General features: G+C 42.6%; 1 protein-coding gene across 1 annotated transcript in view; it reads left to right on the plus strand.

The window, feature by feature from the left end:
* The window catches only part of GIGYF1 (GRB10 interacting GYF protein 1), a gene marked incomplete in the record, with an annotated part of 2892461 nt that overhangs the window by 2870176 nt on the left and 500 nt on the right, over positions 1-21785 (plus strand).

Here is a 21785-nt window from a genome sequence, read left to right on the forward strand (position 1 = left end):
CAGAAACTCTGCATTCCATGAGGGAGCATTTTAAGTGTGAAGGACAGGATTTCTCTTGATTCACGGAAGAGGCTTAGGGAATTCTTGTTTTAACCACAGCATAGACCCTTGGCTATACCTCCTGTTTTGGATGTTGTTCAAGATGTTTTCTCGGAGGCTTCCCTTAATCCAGAGTCTTTGCCTCCTGCGCCAGTTAAACCGGACAGGTATTACAGGGTGCCTGAGGCTCATAAATATCTGTATAAGAGTCCTAGGGCGGACCCAGAAACTATTAGTCAGGGGCCTAAGGGTGTTAGAGCTTCTGTTGTAAAGAATCCGGTTCCTCTAGATAAGGAAGCTAGAGCTTTGGATAGATGGGGTAAGAAGGTGCATACCTCTTCTACTTTAGCAATGAGGGCTTTAAATTGCCAGTTTCATATGTTGAAATATCAGAATTTCCTCCTTTCTCAGCTAAAATCTAAAGTGGATGCTTTGGCAGAGGGCATAGAGTGTAAGAATTGCAAGATTTAGTACATGTCTCTGAACAGGTGGGTAAGCATTCTTTGCAGTGTGGTTTTGATGCTGTACAGGCCTCTTCTAGGGTGGCTGCCACTGGTTCAGTTCTTCGTGAAGCACGCCTGGCTTAAGGATCAGAATTTGTCCGAGCATGTTAAAACTAGAATTCTGGATGCCCCTTTACAGTCTGAAGTTTTGTTTGGTCCCCCTGTGGAGTCGGTTTTGAAGAAAATGGAAGACGAGGCTAAGTCCATGCAGACTGTTAAAGATTTTTTGCAGGTGCAACCTCCAAAGTTTAGTAGAAATTGGCCTACTAAGGGGTGGACCTACCCTTCCTCTGATTCTCAGTCTAGGGGTAGATCTAGACGTGGCAGGGGCAGAGCTTACAGTACATTCAGGCCTAGAACTTGGAGTTCACCTGCACAATCTGCAGGTGAGGGCAGGGGCCAGTCCTTTCGTAAACAGGCCCAGTGACCTGCATTTTCAGCTGCCAGATCCTTTGGGAGGAAAGTTAGCACTCTTCAAGCAAAACTGGCTTTTAGTCACCCAGGACAACTGGGTATTAGACATTATAAACCGAGGCTACAAGTTCTATTTCCATACATTGCCTCCTTTCAAAGGCATGCCAGACGTTCCTCCTCGGCAAAGGATAGAGACTCACAAGCAGATTTCTTTACTTCTTCAAATAGGAGCTATACAGCCAGTTCCTCTGTCAGAAGTGGGACTAGGATTTTATTCTCGCCTGTTTCTAGTACCAAAGAAAGGGAACACGTGGAGACCAATTTTGGATTTATCTATCCTCAACACTTCTCTGGACATTCCAAAGTTCAAAATGCTGACGTTACAACAACTTTTACCTCTGTTGGGAAAAGATCACTGGATGGTAACTCTGGATCTCAAAGAGGCTTATCTTCATGTTCCTATCAGGCCCAGTTGCAGGAGGTACCTGCGTTTTCAGGCTGGAAATTTACATTATCAGTTCTCTGCATTGCCCTTTGGCTTATCTAATGCGCCCAGAGTGTTCACAAAGGTTCTGGCTCCAGTGATAGCCTTTTTCAGGTTAAGAGGAATACAGATTTATCCTTATTTGGACGATTGCCTGATTATTGCACAACACAAAGACTAACTTCTGCATCATCTACAGTATGTGATGGTAGTGTTAAGATGCCTAGGGTATTCTGTGACCGAAACAAAGTCCAGTCTAGTACCCTCTCAGGACATGTGCTTTCTGGGTGTGAGACTGAATACAGCTTCCCAGATGGGCTTTTTGACCCCGGACAAACAAAGAAGCCTTTCTCTTTATTTCCATCAAATGTCTCTACAGTCCAGGCTGACTGCAAGGACAGTCCTTCAAGCCTTGGGGTTCATGGCATCTTGTATTCTGGTGCTTCCCAATGCCAAACTGCATATGAGGAAGCTTCAATGGTATCTCAAAAATGTATGGACACAACACTGCCAAGATCTGGACACTGTCATTCAGATAATACCTTGCATTCAGAAAGAATTTTTGTGGTGGGCTCAGGAATGTCACCTAAACAAGGGACTCTCTGTGACCCGACCAGAGGCGAGTCAGATTCTAACGATAGATGCCTCGGACAAGGCTTGGGGAGCACACCTCAATGGAAAATGGGTGCAAGACACATGGCCTGTCAGACTTCAACATTTGCATATCAACTTGAAGGAGATGTTAGCAGTCCAATTTGCATTGATGGCTTTCAAGGATTTACTTCACCCAGGACAGGTGTTGATTCAAACAGACAACACTACTGTCATGTGGTACATCAACAAGCAAGGGGGAACCCATTCGTACCCTCTTTGCAGGCAAGCGATGATTTTGTGGGAGACTGCTCTCAGTTTACACCTCAATCTTCAGGCAAGGTTTCTACCAGGAGCACAGAACTCCTTAGCGGATGTGTTGAGCAGACAAATTGTGGATCCTCACGAGTGGAAACTGGATCCTCATGTGTTTCAAAAGTTGACAGTGTTATGGGGGACTCCAGACATAGATCTGTTCGCTTCTCCACTAAATTACCAGTTGCCAAAGTTTTACACACAAATGTTTCATCCCACAGCTTGGAAGGTGGATGCTCTATCATTCAGTTGGAGCAGTCTTCATGTCTATGCCTTTCCACCTCTGCCTCTCATTCCCAGGGTACTCCTGAAGGCCAGAAAAGACAAGCCATCCATGATTCTGATAGCGCCGGATTGGCCTCGACAGCACTGGTACCCACTACTGAGGAGTTTGGTACGGGAGCCTCCACGGCCTCTGCCTTTGATTCCGCATCTTTTGTCTCAGGAGGGCAATCACTTCCTCAATGTCAAGATTCAGTCTCTGCATCTCACAGCCTGGCATATTCTGTTTTAGACCCTGGAGGGTCTCAGCTTCCACAACAAGTTTTGAATGTTGTTTTGGAGGCCAGAAGGCCTAGTACAAGGAAAGTTTACGCTGATAAATGGAGGAGATTTTTTCTTTGGAGCAAAGCGAAGGACTTTGATGTTTCCAAGCCTGATTTAAGTGTTTCTCTTCAATATCTTACTGAATTATTGGACAAGGGTTTGTCTTTCTCCTCGATAAAGGTTCATGCTGCAGCCATTTCTGCTCACTATGACTGTGACCCTCCTTTATTTTCCCATCCTTTGTTTAAGCAATTTCTTAGAGGGGCAAAGAACATAAGACCCCCACGTAGAGCTTTTACTCCTGCTTGGGATCTCAATTTTGTGTTGGAAAAGCTTACTCTACAACCTTTTGAGCCTGCAGCTTCGGCCGAGTTAAAGTATTTATCATGGAAGACTGCTTTTTTGTTGGCCATTACCTCTGCAAGAAGGGTTTCTGAATTACAGGCCCGTATGGCAGTGGAACCTTTCCTGATTTTTCATAAGGATAGGGTATCTTTGCGTACTAATCCTTCCTTTATGCCTAAAGTGGTTTCTAGTGTGGCCTTGAACCAAACTATTCATTTGCCTTTTTATGCAAACCCCCAAAATAAAGGGAGAAGATTTTGCATACTTTGGATATTCACAGGCAGTTACGTTATTATTTGAGCAGAACCAAGGGGTTCAGGCAGTCTCAGCAGTTGTTTGTTTCTTTTGCTTTGGGTTCTCAGGGAAAACCTGTTTCAAAACAAACTATTTCTAAATGGATTGGGTTTTGTATTTCTTTCTGTTATTCCCATCATGGTAAGGAGATTCCGGCTGGAATCAGACCTCATTCCACTAGAGCTACTGCCACTTCTACTGCCTTTCTAAGGGGTAGCTACAAAGATATTTTGGAAGCAGCCACTTGGAGTTCAGTACATACTTTTCCAAGCATTACCACCTTCCTCTTTATTCTAAGTCTAGGGCTGGATTTGCCACTGCAATATTACAGGGCATTTTAGCAGCCCCTAATGCTTTATGATTTTGCCATCCTCCCTTTACCTCTGCTTTGGGATTCTACCCATATGTAAGGACTGCAGCAATGTGAGATGAAGAACATAGTACAGTTTTGTACCTACCATAAATGTAGATGTTGAAGATCCACATTGCTGCAGTCAATACCCTCCCTCCTTCGCCTCTGTAGTTTGGGATGGTTATATGGTTTGGGTGATGGTTGTTGTTGGGCATGTTTTTGGGAGGTATCCTGTTTTTGGGCTGTGGCCTTTCTTTTTAGGGCCTTCTGACATCTGTGGCAAGAAAAGACTGAGGATATGACGTCGGTCATGCGCTTTTATACCCTGACGCTCTGATGTCAGATCTGAGCGCCCATGACCGACCTCAGCCTAATACTTTGGTATTCGGGCCGACCGAGGACAGCGGACTACCCATATGTAAGGACTGCAGCAATGTGGATCTTCGAACATCTACATTTATGGTAGGTACAAAACTGTACTTTCCCTTGCAAAGATATGGGCATAATAATGAGAAGTATTGTAAATGTATAATTTTCATAATCGTACAAGACTAAACAAATTGATATCTGTGCGTGTGTACAGTGCACAGACACAGTTCTTTTACCAATGTTGTAAGGAGTAACACTGTCTTCAAAATGAGGTATTACTTGGCGCACTGACATGCTCCCTTGCAAAGTTATTTACCAAAATATGAAAAAAAAAAGTTTCCATAACCTAATTCCAAACAAACTTTGATATCTGCACATGTGTCCAACATACAGGCACAATTATTTTACCATGTTGGAACCAGCAGTACTGTCTTCAAAATGAGGTATTACTTGGCACATTCAGATGCTCCCTTACAAAGTTATCTACCAAAATATGACAAAAATTAATAATTTCCATAACCTAACTCCGAAACAAACTTTGATATCTGCACATGAGTATAACGTACAGGCACCATTCTTTTTTCATGTTAGAACTATCAGTACTGTTTTCAAAATTAGGTATTACTTAGCACATTCAGAAGCTCCCTTGCAAAGTTATTTACCAAAATATGAAAAAAAAGTCATAATTTCCATAACCTAAGTCCAAAACAAACTTTGATATCTGCACATGTGTCCCACATACAGGCACAATTCTTGTACCATGTTGGAACCAGCAATACTGTCTTCAAAATGAGGTATTATTTGATACATTTAGATGCTCCCTTGTAAAGTTATTTACCAAAATATGAAAAAAAATCATAATTTTCATAACCCATGTCCGAAACAAACTTTGATATCTGCATACGAGTACAACATACAGGCACTATTATTTTCCCATGTTAGAACTTATCAATACTGTTTTCAAAATGAGGTATTACTTAGCACATTCTGATGCTCCCTTGCAAAATTATTTACCAAATATGAAAAAAAAAAATCATAACTTCCATAACCCAAGTCCAAAACAAACTTTGATATCTGCACATGTGTACAACATACAGGCAATTTGTTTACCATGTTGGAACTATCAGTATTGTCTTCAAAATGAGGTATTACTTGGCACATTGACATGCTCCCTCGCAAAGTTCTTTACCAAAATATGAAAAAATTAAATTTCCATAACCTAAGTCCTAACAAAACTGATATATGTACATGTGTACAGCATTCAGAAGCAGTTGTTTTACCATGTAGACACATGATTGTGAATAATACACATTCTTGGTGTAGCCAACATACTGCTGAATGGGTACATGTAAAGAGAAAAAGCAAAGTAAGGACCACCACTCTACTAATGAACACAGGACAGGCATGGGACAGTGGTAGGCAAGGCCATCTCATCGGTCTGATAGCTGTGCTGGCTATCCACTCAGACAGCCGATAACACTGCAGTCTCTCAACCTCCTTCTGTGTCGTCAGTCTGCCTTACCTATGCCTTTTCTCTTTACATGTGTCCATTCAGCAGTGTACCTAAGGGATCAATTTCTGTATTAGTAAGCCCTTCCTGTCATCTAACTCTACACATGCCTGATAAAAGCAGACTAAAAAAATGAAGTATTGCAGGATGGTCACTGACATTACATTGTACGTGGTAGCACTTTCCTAAAACAGTTCTTTCTCAGCATCCTCACCAGCTCCTTACCACAGTTATTTGCCAAACTCTGAGAAATATATTTTACACAACACATTTCATATTAGTGTTTTACTTGCTATACTCGTTCTACTTGGTCATGGGTGTTTTCCATGCTTCTCACAAACTGCATGTTGGCAATCCTGCATAACTCTCCTCACGCCATTGTGGAGGTTGGTCAAGAACAACGCAATGCCCTCCTCAGTTAGGTGAACGCCATCCCCTCTGAACAGATGAACATCTTCCACAGTGATGCTGTTATGGCAGATTGTAGATCCACCGACCCTGTGCATCAAGCCATGCATGAAACCATTCTGTAAACATCTGGCCTTGTGCGCTGCCCATTGACTGTTTGCCATATCTGGCGAGGAATTATGTCAGACCACACAAAATGACAACATGGTCATCACGACTGCAGGTGTTCAAAAATTGCTCTGATTTGAACCCGTAGCCTTCCGAGTGGTTGATTGATCACATCATTCCCTCCAGTGTGCAGCACAAGGATGTTGGGCTCAGAGTAGATGGAACACTTTTCTTCCAACAACTGCAGTACTCCACTCCAATGCTTACCTCTTGTTGCAATCCAGTACACCTTCACACTGGATGTGGGGAAGCTCATGATGTAGTGGTTTTCAGTTACGGAGGCATGGCTGGCAGCCCATTGAATGTAGGAATGGCCACATACCCACACTCTCACTTGTTCTCCTGCTCATGAAGCCATATCAGCATCAGAAGGTGGACAAACCTGCACAGGAAAGAAAATGCAACAGATTACTACTGATGTTTTTCAGATTATTGGAAGAATACATATATATATGTGTATCGTGTGCATTACCTGGTTAGCCCATCCATGTCTCCTTTCGGCAATGGCCATAATGAGTGAAAGGGGGGAGGTAATGTAGACCCTCTTCCATAACATCCATGGTGGCTGGGTATATGCCCCCCCCCCCGTGACACATCTACCAACACAAGAGCAGTTGGCACAAAAGACTGAAGAGGGTCTGTTTATCAGAAAAAATTGTGATTTTCTGGCAAATCAGAGGATGCAAAGCACTAAATAACATATACATTCATATCCCTCATACAGTGTACCACAAATCCTGTTGTTCTGACAACTTTCTCTAAAAATAATAAACTGAAAATGTGTCCCTGTCCTAACTCTCAAGTGTCCTGATTTTTGCAGGATGTCCAGTTTTTGCCTCGTAGATTTGTTACATTTCTTGAAACTGTATAAATGACAGCATGAAAGTGTGTGTGTTTGTGGGGGAGTTGCAATGACTCCAAATGGAGAAAAAGCTAAATCTGGCTTGTGCATTCAGCAATGGATAACGACTTCTACTTATGTGAATAACAGTGACAGATGCTGACAGTTTGGCTGAAAAGTGATAATGACTCAGTGCTATATTGTAACTGCAGTGTGATAATGATGTGCAAAATTACACATGCTCAGACACAGGTGATAATTGCTGCCCATCGCATAGGCATTCATGTCATTACCTTGTGCAGCAGTTAGGTAACAGACTCATTATCATAAGTAAAGAAATAGTATAACATTTAGATATTGAGCCCTTCCCCTCAGCTCTACATACTTTGTAAGGTATGAAAAAACAGCCCAGTAAACAGGAACTCCCCCATAAAAATCAAACAGATTTCCCTCAGCCTAAGGGTAAGGCAAGCTGCTTTTATAGTGTGGATAAAATGATTAGATTAGAATAATTATAGTATAAGTAACATAGCTGCCACAGTTCGCAACAGCATAGTCTATACAACCAGTGTTATATTTGGATGGAATAAAACAATACCAAAACATATGAACCATCTTCTGCCATGGGCATTCACAAAAGAATAAGTTGTAAACAATCAATGTGAGAGTGTTCAATCTCACCGTTTGTTCTTACACATGGGTTCGGAGCCGATCCTCGGCTCCGTGTCGGCCGCTTGCAAGCTCTGCATCGAGAAGAAGCTCGAGATCACCTAATACCCACAATCCCCCTCTGCCTTTACCTCAGATCTAGTTTGCCGCTGCAGCGTTCGCATCAGTGGGTCGAGCTCGAGCACCTAAGATAAGATTGAGATTTTATTCTTGTTTTTTTCTTGGTACTTTTATTACAAAAAGTTGTTTAGTGATATTTTGTGTGTGTGTGGGTAAGGTTCAGGGATACTCGGTACCGTTAAGTTTATTTAAACTTAGTTAGAGTTATCTTCGGGGCCTACCACCCCTTACTTGACTTGACAACCGGATTGACCATATTACTGGATTCGACATTTTTACCGGACTTGACTACTTTACTGAATTTGACTTTTTTTCCCTTTATTAGTGACATGTCTGAAAAGGCTAAATCGGGGTTTAAGCGTTGCCAATGTGGGCAAAAGATGTCAGTAACTGACAATCATAGTTCCTGCGTCTACTGTCTTGGCCCTCTCCATCTGCAAGAAGACTGCTCTATTTGTCATTCTTTCAGTGGGAGGGTCATGACAGATAGGCGCAGGAAACTAATGGATAGAGGTTTGTTAAAACCTTCCTTTCAAGAGGCTCTGGATGCTTCTGACCAGGCATCCAAATCCTCGAAGGAATCGAAGACGTCGGAGCCCAAGTCATCGGCTCCGAGCTCTTCAGCAAAAGTTAGATCACCGGTTCCACAGACTTGGGGCGAGTGTTCAACTGTTGTCAGTTTCCGAGCCTCGAGTCTTGGAACCGGTGATGGAGCTCCCTCCCCCGACACTGTTGAGGTCGGCTCCGTCTTCGATTCCTTCTACCCGTTCTTCCAGGCCCCTCTCCGACATCGATGTGGACCGTGTGGTGCAGAAGTTATTGGAACATACGGCCTTATCCAAGCTTATTTCGGTTTCCACCCAGTTGGTGTCGAAACTTGAAGGCCTTCCATTATCTCCATCCATTCCTCCTCCGAGACCTGTCCAGTCTTTGGAGCCGGAAGAGGTTGATCTGCTGATTGTGGAGCCCTCGGTGCCAGAACCGTCCTTTTCTCGGTCGGCTCCGTTCACCTCGACTCCGTCGGATCCGGTACCGGAGTCTCAGGGTCGAAGATCCATCCTTGGTTCCGGGGCCGAGAGTCGAACCGATGTTTCGGTTCCGACTCTTCCTCTCGGGGCCTCGGCTCGGATCGATTCGGCTCCGTCCTCGGGGTCTATGCCTTCTGTGCCTGTTTCGGGGATTCTTCCCATTTCTTCGGAACCGGGAGATACCTCGACTCGGGACCCGGGGGCCTTCGATCTCATGAGGAAGGTGTTGTCTACCCAGACAACCACATCAGTAGAAGCAGCCTCTCCTCCCCATAAAGGACCGTTATCTTCCTCTGCACCAACGGCCACATCCAAGCGTCGAGCACCGATGTCTCAGCCACCCCTGGAGGGTGCCCCCTCTTCCTCGGAGGCTTCTTCGGATGCTCCCCCCGAAGAAGTCCCTAGGAAAAGATTGTGTAAGAGGAGACACTTAGATTCTCCACAAGAATCTTTGACATCCGATACTGACTTAGATGAGTCAGAAGGGTCCCCAAAGTCACCTTCAGAAGATGTCTCTTTTTCTGACATCTTGGAGATCCTGAAGCAGAGAGGTGATTGGCAGTCCCTTCCCCCTTCTGAGGATGAGTCAGTCCTGCTGAAGGCATTCGGTGCTCGCCCTTCCTCCTCCTGGGTCACTCCGCCTTTCGATGAGTTAATGGAGCTGATTGCTCGAAGGGCGTGGGAGACACCTGACACGGTGGAACCAGTCCCTAGGAAACCCAATAATTACATCACTGCACCCCAAGACAAGGCTTACCTCACAAAGGGAGTTCCAGTGGACGCCATGGTGGTGGCAGCTGCCACGAAAAAGGAGATGTCGGAATCTTCCTCATCTGTCCATCCGCCTAACAAGGATTCTAGGACGATGGATAGATACGGGAAGTGCATTTTTAGTTCAGCGGCTTTTTCTATGCGATTCCTGAACTATTTGACCCATTTTACACGTCTACAGAGGGATCTAGTCAAAGAGTTAGGAGATACCCTCCAGGGTACTACAGATGCTGCTGTCTCAGAGAAAGTTACAGCACATCTTAATACCCTTACATCCATCGTTAACTCATCCATGAGGCTGATATCATACGCAGGCGAAGGATCGAGTAGGGCAGCAGCTTCAGCGATTGCTCTTCGCAGACAATCCTGGATGCGCTTATGTTCATTTGCGGAAGCCTTCAAGTCTTCCTTTACTAACGCCCCATTTGATGGTGCCACTCTCTTTGGCCCCAAAGTAAAGGAGACCCTTACCCGGTGAGAACAGGAGGGAAAGACTCTGTCTGCTGTCGGAGTCCGTTTTTCCACCCCATCCAGATCGTACCCCAAAGGGCAACGTGGTGGAAAAATGTGGTTTCGAAAACCCCAAGGATCTTTCCCAGGCACACAGGGTGATGCCCCTTCTAGAGGCAGAGGAGGGGGCAGAGGTGGAAGACGCCGCCCTGGCGGCAGAGGGGGTCCGCAAAACCAGGGTGACAGGGATACAACCCCTGGAAAACCCTTCCAGCACTCCTGAGAGGAGGCCCGACTGTCCTACTCTGGAGGCAGTCGGGGGTCGCTTAGCTTTATACCCTCAGGCCTGGCAGAATCTTACTACAGACAACTGGGTAAAAAGCGTGGTTACCAGAGGTTACAGAATACCCTTTCTATCCACTCCCATTCCAAAGAAAAGACTCCCAGATGTGCCACCCCATCTGCGAGACCCAGCAGCTATAGAAATTTCAAAGCTGCTAGAAAAAAGAGTCATCCAACCAGTCCCAGCGGACCAAATAGGATTCGGAACTTACTCAAGGTTCTTTTTAGTTCCAAAGAAGACAGGGGACTGGAGGCCGATTCTGGACCTAAGCAACCTCAACACCTTTGTCAAGAAGGAAAAGTTCCGAATGGTCACGCTTCAATCGATCCTTCCATTCTTACAGAAGGACGACTGGATGTGCTCAATAGATCTGAAGGACGATACTACCACATCAAAATGGCCAGGGCGTCCAGGGATCATTTGCGCTTCCGGCTGGGAGCCAGTCACTATCAGTTTCGAGCCCTGCCCTTTGGTCTGACCTCAGCCCCCAGGGTTTTCACCAAATGCATGGCAGTGGTAGCGTCTCATCTGAGGCGCCTAGGATTCCAGGTGTTTCCGTATCTGGACGACTGGCTCCTTTCTGCCACCACCCGGCGTCAACTGATACAGGCCAGGGAGTACACCCTACAACTTTGTATTCACCTCGGAATTTCCGTAAATTTCGAAAAATCTTTACTACAGCCATCACAGCATATCTTATTCATAGGAGCGGAATTAGATACGCATCATTTAAGTCTAAGGCTCCCTCCAGAAAGGATAGCCTCACTACAGAGCCACATTTCTCTCATTCTATCATCCAAAAAATCCCCAGCAAAGCTAGTTCTGAAAGTCTTGGGTCTCATGGCAGCTTCCCTCATTGCGATACCATTGGGAAGACTGCACATGAGAGTTCTACAATGGCTACTGTTTGCACAATGGTCGTTCCAACAGCTACCTCTGACACACGAAATTCTGATAACAAACACATGCAAATCACACCTAACCTGGTGGCTTCAGACTTGCAACCTTTCCAGCGGAAGACCATTTGTGCTACCCACGCCGGCGGCTACGGTAACCACGGACACTTCCCTGATAGGGTGGGGGGGCATCTTTCAGGGACAGACAGTCCAAGGCGAATGGACCAATTTGGAGTACAATCTGCACATCAATGTTCTGGAGTTGAGGGCAGTGTTTCTAGCGTTGCAACACTTTGCTCACCTTCTTCCTCTAGGGACAATTGCAGTTCAGACAGACAACATGTCTGTAGTCTGGTACATAAACAAGCAAGGGGGAACCAGGTCTTATCAGCTATGCAGAGAGGCCATGAGAATTTGGCAATGGGCGGAGTCCACGGGTCGCTTTCTGATCGCAACGCACATCCCGGGGTCATCCAACGTCATAGCCGACAGGCTGAGCAGAGCAATCCTATTGCCTCACGAGTGGTCCCTCAAACAGTCAATTGCGAAGACGATTTTTCGCAAGTGGGGCCAGCCTTCCTGCGACCTCTTTGCATCTCCAATGAACGCCAAATGCAGGAGCTACTTTGCCCTATTACCCCCTCCAGGGGAAGTCCCCAGGGACGCGCTGGTGCACGATTGGCCCCGGGTCTCCTGTACGCTTTTCCTCCCTTTCCCCTTATTGCAAAGTTTCTGCAGAAAGCCAACAACCTTCAGAGGACGATAATCCTCATTGCCCCGTTCTGGCCTCGTCAGATTTGGTTTCCCTTTCTATTGCAACACCGCATTCGGGGACCTTGGTTTCTGGACCCAGAGCCAGATCTACTGACTCACTTGTCAGGAGCTCCTCACCCATCTCTCGAATCACTCCATCTAGCAGCTTGGCTGCTCCGCTTCCCTTTCTAGCCAGGTCTGATTCTCTTACACCGGCAGTTCAGAATATATTAGTGGCTTCTCATAAAGCTTCCACTACAAAGACCTACACCAGTAAATGGAAGCGTTTCGTCTTCTGGGCGAATTCACATCAATTGGACCCGGTTATAGCTCCGTTAAACAAGATCCTAGAGTTTTTGACAGAGTTATTCCATCAAGGAGCTTCTCCTGCCACTTTAAGAGTACAATTGGCTGCCATTTCCAACTTTCATGTAGAAGAATGTGGAGCACCTATTATGGCTCATAGACTTTGTAAGGCCTTTTTAAAAGGATCCTTTCATATTAGACCACCAGTTAGAACTCCTACATCACCTTGGAATCTGAACCTCTTACTTTCTAAATTGATGTTGCCCCCTTTTGAGCCAGCCTCCGTTTGCCCATTGAAGTTTTTATCGTGGAAGACCCTCTTCTTGGTAGCCATTACATCCGCTAGGCAGTGTCTGAGCTTCAGGCTCTTTCTATTAAGCATCCTTATTTGATTTTCCATTCTGACAGAGTATCTCTTCGCACTAATCCATCCTTTCTCCCCAAAGTTTGCTCTACCAATAACATTAATCAGTCCATTGAATTACCCACCTTCTTCAAAAATCACACTAATAAGTTAGAGTATATGTTACACAAATTGGATGTCCATAGACAACTCAGGTTTTATTTGGAAACAACAAAGGATCACAGGAAATCTGATCAACTATTTGTAGCTTTTGCTGACAGCAGGAAAGGTGTAGCGGTTACTAAACGAACCCTTTCCAAATGGCTAACTGATTGTATCATATACGTTTATGATTCTTCAAATCAAACCTTATCTGTCAAACCTAAGGGACATTCTACAAGGTCAGTGTCTACATCCTTGGCTCACGCAGCTCGCCTACCATTAGACACGATTTTTGCAGCTGCTACTTGGGCTAAACCGCATACATTTATCTCTCATTACAAAGTGGACAGGGTTTCTAGGGATAGGGCAACCTTTGGTTCCACTGTGCTCAAGAACGTCCTCCCGTGAGTTCCTCAGGATTATGGAGCTAGGGACGCTACCCATGTGTAAGAACAAACGGCGAGATTGAACACTCTCACATATAGAAGTTATGTCCTTACCATAACGTTCCATGTGGAGTGTTCATCTCGCCTTTGTTCTTACATTCCCACCCTCCCACCCTCAGGAAGAACGTTCTATTTGGTGCCTGGTCTGGAGTATTCTCCTTCTGCTTTTTGCAGTGGTTGTATTATTATGATGCACAGGTGTGTATATATATATATATATATATATATGTATACAGAGCATTTCTTGATTGTGTAAATTTTGGTATGAGTGTGCTCTCTATGGCTGCTGGTTTGTTTGCAAACTAGATCTGAGGTAAAGGCAGAGGGGGATTGTGGGTATTAGGTGATCTCGAGCTTCTTCTCGATGCAGAGCTTGCAAGTGGCCGACACGGAGCCGAGGATCGGCTCCGAACCCATGTGTAAGAACAAAGGCGAGATGAACACTCCACATGGAACGTTATGGTAAGGACATAACTTCTATTTACAGAATGTTGTAAGTGCCTAATGAATTGAATAGTAACGAGGAAGACTCTTGCTCAGTGTATCTTTCCCCTCCTTGCCAATCTGCCCCGATTTATCTCACCAGAAACGTCATATATGATTTGTGAACCTCTGCTATTGTTTTATCATGAGAGCTGGCCCTCACATTGTAACAAGTAAATCTGGACATTAGTTCAACCCTAAATATCAGACTATTAAATGTGTCAATATGGTCTGAATTTGGAAAAGTGATTTATACTACAAATCAACAGCCACTTTTTAATCTCTACTATTTCAGCTATAATTACAAATCAATATTCACCAAATCTTGATTTCTTCATCAATCTCAACACAAATGAACCATGATATCCACACTGCCTACTTGGATCTACTTGAGTCATTCAAATTACAACCAAACACTTTGGTTACGGGTGACTTTAACTACCCATCCATGGAGTTGGGTAAACTGTATGTGTACTAACATGCTCGGCCAAAGATTTTTAGAGTTCATTAACTCCAGTGCCTTGGAATCCCCACAAGGGGTCCAAACATTCTCAATCTGGTACTTAGTAACATGGGAGATCCATTTACCACCACAAGTGTGGCCCTCCCTGGTGAAGTCTGATCATAAAACAGTTTCATTCAAAGTACCAATTACATCAAACCCCCCAGGAGAAATTAAACTAAAAAATGCCTCCAAGGCCAGCTACAGCATTAATAGCTTCAAAACACCTGTCCCCTCTGACGGCAAGGATACCTATAATGGGATATACACCAGTGCTCTGAATAAAAACCTATGCAATTGCACTGCCTAGGTTGATAGGACCAAAGCAACATCCTCTAAAAAAAAAAAAAAAAAAAAAAACAGCCTGTATGGTGGACATCTGCCATAAACAGGTTATACAATAAGAGGAAGACATTTCTGCCTAAGAACATGAAGGAATATTCTCAGAATTGGAAGCACATCCTTCTCAGCTTGAGCAAGCAAATAAGACATCCTGTAAAGTCCTCTAAAGCAAACTATGAATCAAAATTAGTATCCCTATCCAAGGATAACCATAAGGCATTCCTTAGCTACATCTGAGACTAGGTGATCATATTTATGTAAAATATATAAAATAATTAAGACTATGCTCTCCAAATGAGCTCAGCTTTAACCACACTGGAAAAAAACAATCCTTCAGTAACACTTGCTGGTAAGAACATGCACCAAAATGAAACATTCACCCAAGGGACCACTACAATAAAATGTTGAAGTGTGCACGAGCACCAGAATGAAATAGTTTCCCAAACAACCTTTCAGTGACACTTTCTGGCAAGAACATGCACCAAAATGAAACATTCACCCAAGGGACCCCTACAATAAAGTGGCGAAGTATGCACAAGCACCAGAATGAAATAGGTCCCCAGATGTCCCTTCAGTAATAACGCCTGGCATGTACATTCACCAAAATGAAACATTCAGTACAGGTTTAAACACTCCCTTACTTATATTTACTTTTAAAGTTGGGATAAAGGAGAATGTCACTTTTTACAAAGCACAAAGGTCTGAAAGTGATCCTAATTAACTCTATAAATTTGAAAAGTGCCAGCTAAAACAAATAAAGGAATTTAAAAAAAGACATTCAGATCTGAAATGCAAAATTTCTGATAAGAAAAGCAAACCCCATGTTGACAAAAAATGCATGCACATATCCATGGTAATAAATAAAAATATAAAACATCTGATACTGTCAAAAAAACAACTTTTGACATAGACTACAGTATCGACATCAAATAAAAGTTACTAAACATAATGAAATCTATTGAGCTGACAAACTCAATGGATCAGTCTACACAGTATATTTTGTTTATATCACAAAAACCTGGCATTTTAACAGGGATGTGTACACTTTCACTGTATATGCACAGACATGGAGATTACATGGAGGTACTGTATACAAGGGGAGCAGAGCCTTTTGGTAACAACAAGTAGAGGAGAGTATGCTCATTATGACAGTTACATGCCTAGTGCAGGTGTAGTGGATGACAGAGTCAATACCAAATATACACAAGAATCAAAATGAAACATTCCCCCCAATGACCTCTTCAGTAGTATATCCGAGTATACACAAGCTCTAAAATGAAACATTTGCCACGTGACCCCCTTCAGTAGTACGCCCAAGTATGCACAAGAACCAAAATGAAACATTCACCCCAATGACCCTTTCAGTGTTGATGACAAGCCGGAGAGCGGAGGCGGCAATATTACATAATGCTTCAAATAAGAAGTCACTAAATATGAGCAGAATAAATGTAACAACTAAATAAAATATATGCATGCCTAGGATTAGCCACTAAATGCAAAAGCATCTACAACAGCTAACGTAACAGGCTGAATACTCTAAAAAATGTGCATAAAACAGGTACCCTACCTTTCTTCATGTCATCAAACACATACATTCATACACATCTTTTGATACTGCCCGCTTATCAGCTTCTTTCAAAACATACCTAATCCCCTTAGTTAATTTTCTAGTATTAAGCTTACCCAATCCTCCTTTATAAGATTTTCTTTCAATCTGCGTGCCCAAAAAAGTTTTTCCATAAATATGAAAACATGCATTATTCACTATAAGGGGGAAACAGTACTTTTGTACCCTTTAGCCAAAACATTTCATACAACGTACAGGCAACTTTGACAATGCCTGCAAAAGAATTATCATTTATATCAAATTACTGACTACTGTCCTCATTTAGCTGTACTAATGCTGTATGAGGTAATTATTTCCATAATGGAGTCAATTAAATCACTCTATTCAAAATAACATTCCCATATTGTTGCCCCAGTGAACTGCTGCAATAAGAAAAATAGTACCTTAATTTAATCTTGCAAAGGAAACTATTGAACGTCCACCACAATTTTCTGTAATTTATGGAAGGACAACAGTGGGCACAAATGTAAAGCCCTATTGCATCACAGAGACATAGGCATTCATTTATAACACTGTCCACATTAACTATTTGTGGGCCGTTTTTTCATCAGCTTGTGATGTTGCATTGCTGACGATAACTTGCAGGGTTGCCTCAGTATAACAACAGGCAAACCAAGTTCCCCACCATCTTCCTCTGCCATAGTCTCCACACCTAATTATTGCAGACTAAATTAAGACAGTAGACAATGTCTCAAATAGTCTATGGGTTTGTACAACCCCATTTACATAAGGGTACACAAACAGAAATAAATGTAATTCACTTACATAACCTCCTACATACTGGCATATGGGCAACAAAAGAAGACATTCTAAAGCTCCCCACTCCTGCTTTTGCTATGATACAGAAACGTCATTTTGAATCTTCGGCTGCCTCAGCAAGTCAACAAAAAGGCTCCTCGCTCCTTCAAGTTGCACTGTGAAGCCAAACTTGTTGAACGACATTTGGACAAATTCAACACCAACACGTATTGGCCAGAATTAGTTTACCACGCCCAAAGTCGACGGTGTTTTCAAAACGGACAATTTTTTGTTGATGACAACAGATGCCACATTCAAGGAAGAACTGGAATGCAGAGTATTATTTTTTTAAATGTGAAATACTCCGCTTTCTGCATTTAATATCTTTTTTTGTTGTTGATTCAAAAGAAGATTACACACACTACTCAGTTCCGTAGCAATGCTTTATAAGACCCTAACCCCTAAAGCAACCCAAGTTCCATAATGTTAGCTAACAAAACTAGTGATGTACAACTGTCACGTAAAAAAAATGCACATGAATGTCCATTGAATGTTTACTTACTCCGAGGGACACTAAAAAATATATCGACACATTCTGCCTGAAGGTTTAGTGCATTTTTTGTAAAGTAACCCAATAAAACTTTTCATCCTTTGCCGCAGCGAATATCACTTGCTTTTGCAAAGCGATACCTCACAATAAGGCTCATGACCTATGGAAAGAGGATCCCTAAGTGCAGACAGCTTAGGGAGCCCAGAGGCTTTACCTGACAGTCACATTGCTCTGGTATCTATGTGCTTGAAACAATCGCACCATAAAAGAGTCTGTATATATAAAAAAAAAAAAAAAAAGGCAAACAAACAAAAGGAACAACCGTCAGAGCCAGCTGTAACAAAAATCCAGAGTGCTTGTTAATGCCTGCAGGGAATTACAGGCCTTATCAAAAGATACAGCAGATAAACTTCCATTCAAGTGTACTACGAGCTGAGATGAGCACTTATATTTTACATGGAGGTCGGGCTCATTTTTTTTTTAATGAAATGTTTAACCAGAAGTTCCCCTGAAGTGTTCTATCTCTACGAACCTGTGTGGCACATCTGGAATTCTCTGTAAAAGCAGGATGGGGCTCTCCTTCAAAGAGCAGCAAGGGACATGCTTCGGTCATTGTACAAGTGTGACTTTTCTAACTTTACATAAACCTTAGTAGTACAAACCTTTTCAGGTGTGAGGCCAACAAGATGATCTGTTCTCTTCTCCTGTGTCCTGATCACAGACGCGAGAACCTTGAACTTGTCCGTGAAGAGATTTGCAAACTTTTATGTCCATTCTGAGTGAATATGAGCAGTATAATTTTAGGAAGCCACTTCACAGTATCTTACCCGCTAAAATGAAACACTACAGGGAAATCAAGGATTTCTTTGCCGCTACTAAAACCTAAAAATCACGTAACACGAGTTATGTACGAATCTGATTGGCTGCCACCGCTTCATTTAGGAAACTCCTTGCTGTAATGATAAGAATACACAGGAAGCATTCCCACCCGATTTACTTATAAAAGTCCAATAGGACCATCAGGTAACTCCACTCTAAATCCTAAGTTGAGAAGGTAACCGACAACATTCAGTTACTTTCTCAACTTATTTTTCAAAAATACCTTCAAATTAGGGTTGTAAACTTACTTGCGTTGCTGGAAGGCACTCCGGGTTAACATAATGGAATTCCTATCTTCTCATGGCTCGCTCGGTGTTAAGCACAGAGGCGCCATGAGAAGGTACTCTGGGTTAATGAGTTAATGTCAAAGTAGTTCTTGACCTCTCCAGCATCTAATCCTGCTGTATTCTGTAGACTGACTGAAGTAGACATCGATGGAGCAGCTGTTAATGGGTCCAGAAGCAGTGTTTCTAACCTGTAGCATACCTGTAAGCTCTCCAAGTACCAATTCTCAGAATCTTTTTTTGCTGAAAACTTGCATTCAGTGAAACCAACTTTGCCTTTTCTCAAGTGTTTTGACTGACATTAGAACATGCGTGTTTGTGTTTATATGTCTATATAACTGTATGTATCTATCTGTGTGTATATAAATATATACAAAATCACTACAGACCTATGGCTATACCTAGATATGTATGTACACGTATTCTCTTTGTTAAAATTTGGTGGGTGGAGGGGGTTCTCCATTGTTTGGGAGTACAGGGACTTGCTTTCCTGCAAACAAAAACAAAAAAAACTTTGTCATAGGTTTGCTGAATGTTGTTTTCAGTAAAATGGTTTTGAAGGTTTGGGATTCAGTAAAATTACCTTTAGCAAATTGACATGAGTCCTTTTGACTGTATTCATATACAGTGGAGTAACTTTATTATATAGTTTTGTACACGTAGAATCTGTTATGGTTCACATTAAGCCCACTTACCTTTAACGTCTTAGTCAACAATATGTCAGCCAGTTCATTATCAGTCTACCTTGTTTAATAAGTCAGTGACTGACTGTGCTCTTACCTATAAGCTTCCATCATCAATGTGCACTTGTTAGTTTCCCGTAGTGGGTGTGCTGTTTAAAGTCATTATACTTTTCTCATGTAATTACACTGACCCCATATGTTTTTAATGTTATCACCCAACTGCGGTGGTGGTGCTGCAGTAGTGCTGTCACCTCACAGTAAGACGTTGTCCCGTTTGATTCTCAGCTAGGGCGTCTTCTGTCTAGAGACATGCGTGAATGGGCGTACCTTCGTTGAAGGTTGTGCGTCAGGGCTGGCAACTCGGCACGTAAAAATCTACTGCTAATCATTATCGGACCGGAGTTCTGCTGTGGTGACCCCTAACCGGGAAAAGCCGAAAGACACAACAACCACCCTTGGGTACTGCAGTTGAAATGATAAACTCTACATCAAAATCTGAAATGATTTGCACTGAAGTAATTTTTTATTTAAAAAAAAAAGTTATGTAGTGTAAATCTGTAACAGACTTGCATCTGTACTATAGCAGTGTTATTCTTGATCTCTAGCCACCTCCATGACAGTGCCATCTTTGTCCGTCACTGTTACGTAAACCTGTGGTAAAATAACCAAGTTTGTGGCCAGTCTTCCCAGCAGGTCACACTGAGTGCTCCCCTGTTTTGACACACAAAAATGTTTTAGTTAGTTTGATTCCTTCAGCCTCAATTTGCATAATGTTTAACTCTAAGCAAATCATTTAAGAACACGGTGCTCCAAAGTTGAGCCTGAAAAGAGGCTTATGCTTATTGTGTGGGTCTATATGAGATTGTCGAAACGGCATTACAGTGAATGCCGTTTTGACGACACATAGAGCGAAATGCTCAAACAGCGAAACTCAGGTCACCGATTTTTTTTTTTTCCTAGGGAAAAAAATCAGGAGACGAACAAATCAAAACACACCAGTTAAAAAATTTAAAGTGGAAGGCTTCGCGCCCCCCCCAACTAAATGTACCAACGCCGAGATCGCACTACAGTGGAGTAAAGGGCAATGTCACGGCTCAGGCCTAGCCATTTTTTTCCCTAGGAAAAAATCGCTGACCTGAGCTTTCACTGTTTGAGCATTTCGCTCTTTGTGTCATTGAAACACCATTCGCTGTAATGCCATTTCAACAATCTAATATAGACCCTATTGTGTTTACCATGCCTCTCACCCTCTTAGTGCACGAAATCTGCACAGTGCCTAATATAATGGGTGGGACAAAGGCCTAAAAATATGGACATATTTTAAATATTGCTGTAAGCTTCTAATGTTGCTAGAATAACAGGATTTGTGTTAGCATGCATTCTCTGAAGGATATGTAGTCTGAAACTCAATTTAATGACTACAAACCTCAGTGATTTGCAGAAAACCACAGATTTTATGAAGAAAAGACAAAACACGAGGCAAAAATCTGAGCATTCTTTGAAAATCTGGACAGTTGAGAGGTATTGTTTACCAAGTTACCAAACAATGTAAGTAAATTAAATAAAAAAGTAAATAAAAGCTCACGAGTGTTGAGACCCAAACATTTTAATGGCCAGCTTTAATTCTCTACTGCATGATATATAGTCAGGTTTACACATGGAAGCTATACAGAATCAAAACATGACTACGGTAGATAAAATCAGAAACGCAAGTAGAGAGATTCATTGCTAAAAGATAGCTGTGTGGGAAAATGTATAGATGCTGATTTGGTGTACTGTGCTATAGAAAGTTAAGAAAGGTGAACTTTCCAGAGAACTAGGTCTGACAACATCTAGTGAGTGCAAAGCTCAGAAACTAGGTTGCAAGTGCTGCTGTGCCAAGCTCAAGAACTACAAAATTAGTCGAAGAAACTAGCAGTGGTCAGGTTTCAGCTTATTCAAAAATGCATTGCACAGGAAAGTGGAAAACTAGACATGCACCACAGGTTTGGGCACTTAAGCATTTACCATGTTCATTACTTGCACCTAGTTGAGTAAATTAATTTTTAGAACATCAGTAAGCCTTCTTTGTGGAAGAGTTGTTTTGATGCGACTTCATCCGAGCTTAAACAGATTTCCTACACTGAGGTTGTTCATGGTTTGTACTGTTGAAATATGGTCTTATTTAATATCATCGTCTTGTTGGTATCTATGTGGCATGCTTGGAGTTGAAAACTAATTGTTTATGACCA

The sequence above is a fragment of the Protopterus annectens genome, chromosome 7.part0, assembly GCF_019279795.1.
Source record: "Protopterus annectens isolate FY-2018-M chromosome 7.part0, PAN1.0, whole genome shotgun sequence".
NCBI classification, from domain to species: Eukaryota; Metazoa; Chordata; order Ceratodontiformes; family Protopteridae; genus Protopterus; species Protopterus annectens.